General features: G+C 35.3%; 1 long non-coding RNA gene across 1 annotated transcript; it reads left to right on the top strand.

The window, feature by feature from the left end:
• The first annotated feature begins 5,939 nt into the window (after nucleotides 1-5,939).
• LOC310893265 lies at nucleotides 5,940-11,335 on the top strand. Its single transcript, XR_014578856.1, has 3 exons — nucleotides 5,940-6,319; nucleotides 7,241-7,313; nucleotides 9,386-11,335. It is a non-coding gene; the product is annotated as an uncharacterized lncRNA (long non-coding RNA).
• Nucleotides 11,336-12,875: the final 1,540 nt, after the last annotated feature.

Raw genomic sequence — 12,875 nt, 5'->3', positions numbered from 1 at the left:
CTTCAAGTTAATCAACAGGAAAGAAAAGAAGAGAAGGAAAATATTCCTATTTAAAATTTCTCCATAGAAAGAGTAGGTCTGGACAGATTGCACAGCTGGGCATCTCAGACACTGACAGTAATTTAATCTAGTTAAGAGCTTTGTAATTTATTTATTTTTAGCTAACAAATAAAAATAGATACAAGGGTCCCACCTACATTCTTTTAAACATCCTATATGACAGCACTAACTTCATTGAAACTCATTAAATCCTAGTGTGTAGATGTGACTACTGGACTTCAAAATGATACTAGTCCAAAAAAACTACTATCCAAACTTTCAATTTAAATTCCCTAATTATTTCATGTATTTCTTTTGAAAGTCTCTTCCCATTATTCTGATGCCATAGCTTAATAGTCTGCAATGAAACCATTCTCTAAAATCAGTTGCTACACTTACTGGAGCTGTTATCAGTCCCTGAGGATGTGACTGTTCTCTGGCTCACAAAGTTAACTTTATCACTAGAGTTATTTCTGGTGCAGTAATGTTCTGCTAAATTTGTCTTGAAAATGTCACAAGAACCCTTACCATTAAAGAATGGTCTGTTTGCTGCTGTCTTGATGACTACCAGTCTAAGGAAATTTCGTCACGTGATTGAAAGCCAGCACTGAATAAACTGCAGGTTTTCCCCTTTCTTTCTTTTTACCAGGAATGTGCAGTAGGCCGAATTATCCAGTAATCATAGCATTGTCAGAATATATGGAGTACTTTTATTCAGTTCGCAATCCAACAAAGGCTTTTTTAGTCATTTTTACTGAGTTAACTGGCCAATTTACATCTGAGTTCTTTATCCATAATATTGGCATACCAATTGTTTGTTATTTCATAAATACATTGTGAACATAAACAATATTAAATTTTAAAATGTATTACCACCATAGAACCATGGGATAACTAAATCATCTAACTAGGGGGAGACGGCCTTTATTTCAAAGCTCTGCTCAAAGCCAGGTGAGCCCTGAGATCACAGCAGATTGCACAAGGCTTTGTCCAAGGATGGTGGCTGTGCAAACTCTTTAGGCACCTTGTCCCCCTGCCTGATTGTCCTCAGGATGAAAAAGTTTTATGTTACATCCAGTCTGAATGTCTCTTGTTTCAGCTTATGCCCATTGCTTCTCATGCTACTACTATGCACTGCTGTGATGAGTCTGGTTCCATCTTCTCGATATCATTCTCACAGGAACTGGGTGGGATGTTGTCCTTGACAAAGACATTTGAAGAGGTAGAGGTCTTAGCATATACCGGCTGTAGCACTCCACTTGGGTACAAGACACGTACTACTCATTAACCGCTCCCCTTAACCAGAATCTAACTGTCTAGTCCTCCAGAGTATAACAGCTCTGCTAACGTCAAGGTAAATTATAAGGCAATCATGCATGATTTACCCTTAGTAAAGCCATTCTGGCTTATACCAGTCACTCCCCTCTTCTGCATGTACCCAGAAATGAGCTCCGAGCAGACTTGTTCCATTATTTTCTCAAGAGCCAAAGTGAAGCTGACTGGCCTACAGATCCCCAGATTTTTTTTGATTTTTTTTTTTTTTTTTTTGAAGCTGGGGGCAACCTTTGCTATCCTCCATGCACTGGGGACTCCCTTGATATCCACAACCTCTCAAAGATGATAGAGAGCAGCCTTGCTAGCACTTTAGCTAGTTCTGTCAGCAGCTTTGCACAGAATTTTATCCACCATGAATTGTCTCTGGAAATTGAACATATACTAGAAATAAAACAGCAATTGAACAGCAGCATATTGAACAGATAGAAAAACAAAAGAACAATAATACCACACAGGATTATACTATCAAATTAGACTTAAATGTCATTTAATTGATTAGTTTTCACATTTTCTAGAAGAAAATCAGAAAAAAAAAAAAGAATGTTGAAAAAATGATAGAAGTGTGAGTCACACTGCTCTTTTGTAATAACAAATCAGACAAGTCAGTATATTTGACATATGCTGATTTCTAATTTCAGAACAAGCTGCCAGAGGAAGAAAAATATTAAATTAAAAATTAAACTTTCCTTCAGTCACCTGGGTATTACCCAATTAAGTCACCTACTAGTAAAGAAATCCAATGTGTTTGAAAAAGTACGTGTTCTCAAATAAGACCAGTAGTGACACATAGCTTATCCAACTACTACCAACATGTGAGATGGAGATGTTTAGATATCATCACAACAGATATAACAGCTATATTTTTTCCTTTTCCTTTTCCTTCTCATTTTCCTTTTTGTTGTTGTTTGCTTTTTCAATAGAAAGAAACAAGACAGTAAATGAGCATGGATCATACCGAACAATCATTTGACTACATCACTGCTACCTTTTTAAGAAGCAAAAGTGCACACTACTGAAGTAAGCTTCCTCCTTTGAAACTCTCTTGCTACTAAGTGACTGTATTTTCTTTCCTGCACTGTCAGAAAGGTAACAGAACACAGACAAAGTTTCAGTCCCAACAGTGATGTTCATGCTGTTCTACTACCTTCTGTAAACAGAGTACCAATAGGGTTTTAGCTAAAAATTAAAACAGAGTTACATTGAGTCAACTTTGAATTTGGCTCCCAATCTTTGCTCTTGACTCCTTTCTAGTAGAAGAATGTGTCAACCACCTTGACCCGCCAGATGAGTGGCCAGCTTTTCCAACTCAAAGTCTTGTGTTGCTGAGAGATTGAAGACAGGTAGCTCATGCCTTAACGACCTGGAGGAAGGAGATGCTCCAAGACAGTCCATAGCCTGGAAATACTAAAGGTCCTTCAGATGCTTAGCTGGGCACAGAACTAGCTAACAGTGCCACAGCAGGATGCAAGTCTTACAAACAGGTTGGTGCATTTCTTCCCACCTGCAAGGATTTATCCAGCAGAGTCTGTGCTGATGAAGCCAGAAGCATGTAATGTAACAGTAGCTATATCTGAGTAGTTATATCTATATTTCCAACTTCATACAAATCAAACTGTGATCAGTAGATGTGACTAGAGATTTACCATCCCTCCTGTTGAAATTTCTTCTCTGTTCTGTGTTAACCAGAGCTGTTGCAAAATTTTAATACCCTTTTCACCTTCCCCCACCTAAATTTCTTTTCTGTAACAGATCTCTTTTCAGAGGTAAGCATCACACTTCTTGTCATAGATATTCACCATGAGCTTCTCTGAGTGTTAAATCTAGAAGGTCCCCTGTGGCTTTCTGGTCCTTTGCCAAACCTTCTGTCATGGCAGGGATGTCTCATGCAGTGCGACAGGCAATGTGTTAAGCTTTGGGACCATGGAGTGTGTGCTGGATATACTATACTACCACAGGAGGAATTAATTCAATTTGCCTTCATTTGATGCTAATCACACTTTCATCTGCTAGTTGCGGCACTGAGTACCTGTAGCTTACAATTTTAATTAACAGTACTGTTATAGCTGTAACTAAGGGAATATCAAAAGTGTATATTCAAAATTCAGTTGTACTTTATACCCTTTAATTTTACAGGACACACTATCTCCTCCAGTTTTGAGTACAGTACAGGAATGGTGTTCTATGTTTGCATCTTCACATAGATATACACCACAGCAGGAACATAACTTTAGTGAAACAAGATACACAGAGAAAAACTAAGGTTTTATGCATGCCATAGGAAAAGTTTAGTTGCAGTTAGCTACTTCAGAACTGGCCTTCTAAAATTAGTTTGAATGTGACACAAAAGAATAACTTCAATCATTTCAGAAACCTCAGTATTTCCTCAGAAAACTAACCCTCCAGAAGTAATCATTATTCCACTCTTTTAAGTCTGTCCTTCAACTGCCCACCTCAAACCCTGAAGCAAAGAACACAACCAGGAAAAGTCAGAGCAAACAGGTTCAGAACACTCTGTTACAAAGCAAGGAAAGAACAAACAGCTATTTTTAAGTTCTACTCAGTAAATTAATCTTCCCTTGTTATGTAACTGAAATAATAGTCACACTGATGAAACATAATTTGTATTTATAATAAACAACTTCTGGTTATTGAAAATGCTAAGTTTTTATTTGCTGTGTAATCAACTATGGGTGATTACCACTCAGAAGCAAATATTACTGCTTGCATATTTTATGTATAAATATGTTATAATAGATTTTAAATTTTGTTTTGGAATATTTTTTTTTGAATAATTAAGAAATCTTCAAATATTTTGCTTTGAAACAAATGATATAGTACTACTCCTGGCAAAATATTCCACTGTGATACTCCAAAGAATAAAAGATCATTTCTGATCTCTGAAAAACAAATAAGTGATATTGTTTGTTAAGACAAGAAGGTAAGAAAAATTACTGAGCTGTTTGGGAATTAAAGTACCAAAAAAAACTAGTGATTGAGGTCAGAAAGTTGTCATTGCAGCATCAGAAGCACATTTAATTTCAGTCTTTCAATTTCATGAGTTATTCATCATCCATGTTTTATCACATAGAATAGGAGAAAAAAAAAAAAAAAAAAGACCTAATTTGTGAAGTGAGACATTAATACATAAGAAAAAGAAGTCACAATCACTTGGTATGCTTACTGAGGTACAGATACATGGCCTTTGCATCAGACTTTGGCAGTATATTGAACCTCTTTAAAATAAAATCAGTTTATGTTTTCTTACTGGCCAGGGCTGTGCATGCATATATTTGTTGAAGCAGTGGGAGATATTACAACCCATGAGAACCTTTTTTAGTGTTTAAGCATTCTGCTAAATAGGAATGCCTTAATTAAATTTCTGCTTGCAGAAGGATGTAGAACTCATTTCTATTCAAGGGATTATAGAGGGCCGTAAATAGGTGTAAATACCAATCTTGTTTGCAAATCTAGTTTCTAACCCAAGTCCATCAGGGATTCATGAGAAACCAATTTATTTTATCTAGGCTAACAGGCTATAGAAGTATTTGACAAGCACATACACCTTGATGACAAGCATTGGAGCAGTATGGATAGAACACCACTGTTAATGAGCTCTACTGGAGGTTAATTTTGCTAGGGCATATTTTTTTCTGGGAAAGAAACAATAACAAAAGAAGAATTTATGAGGGTCATACAATTTATATGTGTCACAAGGCAAAATATTATGACACTGAAAAAATAATTCCATATATATTAAGATAATACTATCAGTATAATGGTTATAATGCAAATGTATTATAACTTCTCAGCAAATTTGTTTGATTTTGCTCTTTTTTGTGTAGGTATCCTTCAGCTGCATCTTGTCACAGAAAATTAAGTCCAAAGATAGACTGGTGCCGAACCACAGCCTTTCTGCTTTGTGTTTGTTCAGAACCTAGAAGAAACAGGGTTTAGGAATCTGACTTGGATTACAAAGTATTATGGATAATTGGATGCTAAATAAAAAAGAAAAAAAAAATACTCTTTCACAAGTCAACAACAGATAGATCAGCATAAAATGCTACTACCACATAGCTATTCTATAACTACAGGAGCTAAGTTCTGGCAGATGCCCTCAGCTAACAGTTGTGTTAGTTTAATAAGTTATCAGCCACTAGACATTTGCTATTCTGCTTTTTTTTTTTTTTTTTCCAGCTTCAAAAGCTGGACATCTTCATGGTAATGGTACCTAATCTTCCACAGCCCAAATCAGACAGTGTTAATGTCAACAATTTCAAGAGGCAACTCAAGCTAATCCATCTGATTTTCCCTGAAGTAAAAAAGGAGGCAGGTCGCCACAATGCTCTCCTGTCAGAGCTGTAGGGTAGAAGCTTCCTCCTGTAGAACAGCTAGGACAGGCCGCTTAGGCATCACTATTTTAAGCAATTCCAGAATAGAAGACAATCACTGTGTATGCAGTTTAAACTAATGCAGCTTAAATACAAGTTTAAATACAAGTCTTGGTGAAAGCCATTAAATCTCATGTAATTAATCTGATCTGTGATCTGAAGAACTGGCAGAAAAAAAGAAAAGAAAAGAAAAGAAAAGAAAAGAAAAGAAAAGAAAAGAAAAGAAAAGAAAAGAAAAGAAAAGAAAAGAAAAGAAAAGAAAAGAAAAGAAAAGAAAAGAAAAGAAAAGAAAAGAAAAGAAAAGAAAAGAAAAGAAAAGAAAAGAAAAGAAAAGAAAAGAAAAGAAAAGAAAAGAAAAGAAAAGAAAAGAAAAGAAAAGAAAAGAAAAGAAAAGAAAAGAAAAGAAAAGAAAGAGAAGAGAAGAGAAGAGAAGAGAAGAGAAGAGAAGAGAAGAGAAGAGAAGAGAAGAGAAACAAATAAAAACCATTCAGCTTTTAAATTTCTGTGCTCCCTTGAGAAAACTTGGTTTTACCCTTGACCTGAGTACAGCTACAAAGGTAAGATTTCTTCAGCTTTGCTGAAGTTTTTCAATGCTTTGCATATGTCACTGATGTCTATACTTAAACTTATTTAAAGGCATTCTTTTACACCTCTGTAAAACTGAGTATAAAGTGCTGCCATTGAGATACAAAACATTTTAAACAACTAAACTACAAAAGTATTCATACCCTCTATTTCAGTGGATGATCTTCCACACCTTTCTTCCACGGCTGACTTGTGAGGTCTTTTGAAGTCTAGAAAAGTTTATCTGATTAGGTTCTTTTTCTGTGGCATATCAGGTAAGAAGTACCTTACATATAGAATAGGTACACTTTACTAGCTTTCCTCATGCCTTTGTCTTGCGTTTTGAAACATAGCTCTGAGAGGAAAAGTGCAGAGGAATCATAAGCCACCTGATACCCTGAACTTTAAATCTTCTCCATTATTTATCAGGTGCGTTTGGTAAGCTACATGTGACTGGACTTCTGTCAGCCTCCTGCTATATCAGAATTATCACAGTGGCTTTCCTATTACCAGAATCTACATAATCTACTGTTCCCCCCCCCCCCCCCATTTAATATTTTATATTACAGTTATTTATTGTTTCTAGCTTTCCAGATGAAGTTTTTTTTACATTCAGGAAACCTGCGTGGATTCTGCTTTGAAATTTTAAATGCTATTAGAAACTTCTGTGAATCCAGTTCACAGAAACTACATATGAAGTCTTGCGAAGAAGTTAGGCACTTAGTAACTTTATGCACTTTATACCAGATAATTTGAGTATCTAACTGATAAAACAGTAGTACAAATTCTCTAATTCAGCATTGTTAAAATATCAACTCATGTGCTGTGTAGCCTGACTTCAAAGGTGTAGACTAAAATGTTTACTAATTTTGAAGAAAACTCTAGTAATTTAAAACTGTATTATTTCATTTCAGTTGCCACCACACAGTAGTGGGACATTATGATTTACTGTAAAAGGTTGCAATGGCTTAGCAAGAAGCAATAAAGGTATGTTTTTCTACTAGTATCCTAAACATTTATCAGAAAAGTTTCCTGTCTCTGAGCCTGCTCAGCTTTGTTGTAGTCTCAATATTTCCTGAGAATGCAAAGTTGGAAAGAATTTTTTGATGAAAACAGGATTTTATTTTAATTTTCCAGTTCTTCAATATAAAAATGGTTCATCTAAAACTGTTCATTTTTGATAAATTTTCCACAAAACCAAGAAGGGACACCCATGGAAAACCTAGGTGGATTCTTGTTCAAATACATCACTGTCACAGAATTAGTGTTTTCTGATTCTGCGGTTATGGGACAGTTAGATTTTCTGAGGCTCCAGGCAGGATGGCTATTTTTCTGTGGAGGGAAAAGACATTCTTTTTGCATTTTTTTTCATGTATATTTCTCCAAAGGTTCTTTAGGAAGTGAATGAACAGGAAAATATTTTCTTCAGTACAACTTTATCATCTTCATAGATCAAAATTGCTTAATTTGTGCTTAGTGTTGAAACACTGATGTATTTAAATATTAAAAAAATACGTACTTTGTATGCTAATTAAAATACATTATTATCCCTAATTAATGTGCTATTTCAGATTTTCCATGTTATGGTAAAGGACAATGTTGTGAAACAATTTCTTAAAGAAGATATGGTAAATTATTCTGCTTTTGTCTTTTCACTTCCATTCACAACATATCAAGTAGAAATTACCAATAGATTAAAATCAGTCTGTAGCATAGCATGCGACTTACTTTAAATGAACACTACATTACCTGACTATTCTGGTTTTCATGTTGTATGTCTTTTTATTTATTTTATTTTTATTTTTATTTTTTTTTGATTTTACAGTATTTGAGTTACATGTGCTAAAATTCACATGTTCTCAAAGTTAATGGAACACATTTTGGATGTAACATATAACTAAGTATCGATCTGTCTATGGGACTTACTTATTTCACAACTTCCTAAGACATGCTGAAACTGCATTTTTACCTTGCCAGAGAGCAAAGCCCTGGTCCCCAGGCCAACTAAAATTTACTGGCTTGCATCCTCACTGTCTACAGTGTGGGACCTGGAGCAACCAATCCTCTGAGTAGAACAGAAGTTTAACCGGTCAGCATCTAATTGCATTTGGATTTCATTGACACTATGCAAAGATGATGTGCTTTGGGGAGCCTGCATACACAGTGGTTTTGCAATCTTTCCACAGTTTGCAGCTGCTTTAATAACACCCCAAATTATGAGTCAGCAGTCTTTTATGTTTAAATGTGATATTCCTTGTGGCAAGGCTAAATTTGTGAATGTCTGTATGAAATATTTATTTTTCACTTACAAAGACTTAACGGATTAAGAAAGAACTTTCTGCTCTGTACTAATGAATATACAGTTAACGTGCTGGCACAAACACATCCTAGGTAAAGTTCTTTATAGTGTTTCGTTAGACAATACTAATCTTCTATGCTTTTCTTCCTTCTTCTGTGTTGCTATCATTCCCCTCTCCCCATCAATGGCCTTAAGTGGCCTTAAGACAGATGTAAACACTGATGGGGCAACTTTAAGGATGCAAAGGACACAAGGAAAGGAACAGATATATGCAGTGATATTTCTCTGCCGTAAGTGCAAAATTTAGGTCAACAATAATAGTTTACAGCCAGTGAAAAAGAAGGGAAAACTAGTTCCTTCCTCTTCTGGCCAAGAGCACTCATTAAAGTGTGAATTAGCTTTTGGATTTCCCATGTTCTTTTATTGTATAACCCTACTTCAAAATTGCACTTTCTCTCTCTCTCTCTCTCTCTCTCTCTCTCTAATCACAATCTCTTCTATGCAGAAGATGAAGCACAGTAGCAATCAAATCCTACATATTTGAAATAATAATTTTTAAATTAATTTTGAAGTGAGATCCAGGGGAGACTAATGAGCTAAGCCTGAAAGTGTAAAGTCACATAAATGCTTAAATTAAACCAATGTCTGTAATACTGTCATGTCTTACAGAATGATGTATTTCTGCTTCTAATAATTATATGTGGAATTGTTTTTACCATTTTACTGTATTGATTAACTTTACTTTTTTTTTTTTTTCCAGAAAAATATAAATGAAACGGCAAAATTGGTTACCGTTATTATATATACAATACTCTACAGAGTTTGGAGAGGGGAATTTGATTTATTTAAATCTTCTTCAGTCAAAAAAAAAATAAAGGTAAACTCACAAAAGACAGGCCTGTGGACAGAAGAGAAACTACTGTATGCCCTTCTTTTGATTTAGATATTGCTTACATAATTAAAAATCCTGTTTGTTTGAAGTTAATTTCAAGAGAGGTCCTTTTATATCCTGTTGCCATTTGATTAATCTCCACGTTTTAAATATAATCTTTCATTGATTTTGCTTTATATGCAATGAGACAGAAATATATATATGCATATTTTTTCTTCTTTCTAATTTGAACCAATGTAGTGTCACTCCACAAAAGCAGTTTTGACCTTTCCCTGACTGCTGGAAGTGATTTTTCCCATGTGTTTGTGTGCTGAAACAGAAAGGCAAGCTCACAGGGAAAGCTGCTTACTATATGCTTAAAGCTGCTGTTGAGTATCAAAGACTTCTGAAAAAAGTAGTCTTTAGACTAGCCTGGTAGTTCAGAAATGATATTAAAGGTTAGATGCCTCTCTCAACCTGTGATTCCTGCCATGGTACCAAGTATCCATTTGCTGAAGCAGCTATTCATGCTTTCTGGCAGACCTCTCTTCATTTGCAGCCTTCTGCCACCTCTGTTTCCTTATCCTCATGCTCAGGTTGGTGGTAAGAATAGCTTATAATGGGAAGGAATCATTTACAAGAGGAAGTGTTTCAGAAACTCAGCTGGGTGGCACAGAAATCATGAGAAGCTACAGGCATTTAAAACCTGGCAGGGAAAACAAGAGTAAGAGAAGAACAGCAGTGCTGGAGAAAGACTCGTAATAGAGATCACACTGATCTTGAAATGACCTTAGTATCCTATCAGGAGCTTGTTGGATTCCCAGATCTCTGTGCTTCTCATAAAAACTGTTGCACTTCTCTGTGGTGTACAGTGCATTTAGCCAATGCAGATGCTTGTGGTAAGGACATACACTGCCTGTACAAGTGCATGGATATGTGGGGGCTTTGATGTCTTGATATTGTTGCTTTATGTACCTGATATGAGCTCACAGACTTTGTACTAAACACACTGTCATAGCTGTGGCTGCCCTTGATGTAATCAAACACCAGATAGCAATATCTAAAAATAGCAGTTTCTTTGGCTGAACAACAGCTAGATCAGTAAAACAAATATTCAAAACAAATGACTTGAGGTTACAAAGAAAGAATAGAGTGTGGTGTCTCACTGGCAAATTGGAAGGATATACTGGTAGAGGTGTGAAGTAGTGATTTAATTTTAGCTTTCCTACTAAGCCACAGTGTATTACATTACATAATTATATGTTATGTATTTATTTATACATAAGTATAACAAATTTAAGACAGAGAATAAGATATATAACAGTAACTTAGTAAACTATGCAACAAATGCAGATATCTTACGGTAAACTCAGCTTTAATTATGATAGGAGGAAGTAAGGTGACTGGAAAGCCTAAGAGAATTCCCAACTATTTAGTTAACCATGTAACAACTAAAGGAAACATTGTCAATAGAGACATAATCCACTTATATTAATTAGTAACACTAAATAGATTATAATAGAGTACAATTTTATATTAATGACAAGCAGAAAAAAACGTCTGCTCAAAGATGAAAGTTCATTTGGCACTAAACCTATGTTCAAAGGCTCCCATCTACAAATTCCATAAAAAACATTTTTGAAACTTACAACTTAAATAAAGTTGAGCAAGATTTCTTCACCAATGCGCTTGCCAATTTTAATGCTTTCTGGAGGAAAAATAAATGTTCTGTCCCATTTCTTGTTTGTATTGAATTATTCTTGATTGAATGTATTTACTGAATTCTGTAGAAATCTCCAGATGTTGTTGCTTGTTACTCTATTATTCCATGCGCACATTAATGACTTGGATGTGTTATAAACAGGATACTTATTCAACCTGTAGAAGATACTATGTAGGAATGGAATCAAATAACTTTGAAGGATAAGATTAAAATTGAAGAAATTATCAGAAGCATCCAGATTGTGATTCAGTAAATTCACGGACAAAAGTATCACACTTATGACAAATAATTATACAAGAAAAAGGTGGGAAATAGCTCAGGTCAGACAGCAGATCCATCAAAAATGATGTGAAGCAGATAGTGTTTCATAAATTGAACTCAGGATAACAGCAGAGAAAAATAAACTTTATATTGAAAGAATTAACACGAAAATTGCAGTGTAGAATGCATGAAATCATATTGATAGTACTGGTAAGGCCTCAGCTGAAATGTTATTGTCATGACCCAATACACTCTTATGTAAAACTGTAGGAAGTTGAAAAAAATAAAAGAATGAGAAATCTGAGAACGTACATGTTGGAGATGATTTTGATACAAATTGGGTTTGTTTAGTCTAGTGTAAACATATACAGAAATATAATGAAAATTTGTACACCCAAATGACAACAGTAAAAAAGGAAGGCAAGGAACCATGCCTCCATATCCATGTGCATCATGGATATGGCCAGAAGCAACAGGTGTATTCTATAAGGGGACAAGTTTGTTATTGTAAGGTTATCTAAATTTTGTAAAGGTTTCCTTACAGAAGCTGAACAGATAGCTTGGAAAGGTTTAAGAGCTGTGTATGAAAACAACTCTCAAGTATGGACTAGATACAACTGCACCTACTTTGAGACAGAACAATCCTGTAGATGTTTCTTGGCAATCTTTTTAGCTCTATTTTCTGTAACGAGTATCACACTGAAGACTTTATGAACAAATGCATAAACTGCCATATAGGGGAATATAAAAATGCCTTTGATTTTCAGTCCTTAGCTCAAAAATAAAATAAAATAAAGATAGCTCCTTAAAATGTTTTTTCATTAGATATCATTAGAAGAATTTTTCCTCCAATTCAAATTCAACAGGGTTGACTCTCAGAACTATACCTTTCATATTGACTGTTTTAATCAAATCAATTTTGGCCCCACAGACTCTTTTAGCCAGGCTGTTCTTGATTCATTCTCTGCGGTTATCCTGGTTTTGGCTAGGATAGAGTTAATTTCCCTCCTAGTAGCTGGTATGCTACTAGGAGGGAAATTTCCCTACTAGTAGCTGGTGTTTTGGATTTAGGATGAGAATAATGCTGATAAAACTTTGATATTTTAGTTTTTGCAGTACTTACACAGAGACAAGGACTTTTCAGCTTCTCATACTGCCCTGATAGCGAGGAGGCTGGGGATGCACAAGGAGCTAAGAGGGGACAGAACCAGAACAGCTGACCCAAACTGTCAAAGGGATGTCCCATATCATATGGTGTCATGCTGAACAATTAATATGGGGTGGCTGGTCAGAGTTCAAGGGGACCGTTGCTTGGGGGTGATCTAGGCATTGGTCAGTGGGTGGTGAACAACTGCATTGTGCATCACTTACTTTGTGCAAATTATTATTACTGTT

This window comes from Anser anser, assembly GCF_964211835.1.
Source record: "Anser anser genome assembly, chromosome: 2".
Classification (NCBI taxonomy): domain Eukaryota; kingdom Metazoa; phylum Chordata; class Aves; order Anseriformes; family Anatidae; genus Anser; species Anser anser.
The sequence above is the reverse complement of the archived record's forward strand: the minus strand, read 5'-3'. Positions and strand labels throughout refer to the sequence as shown.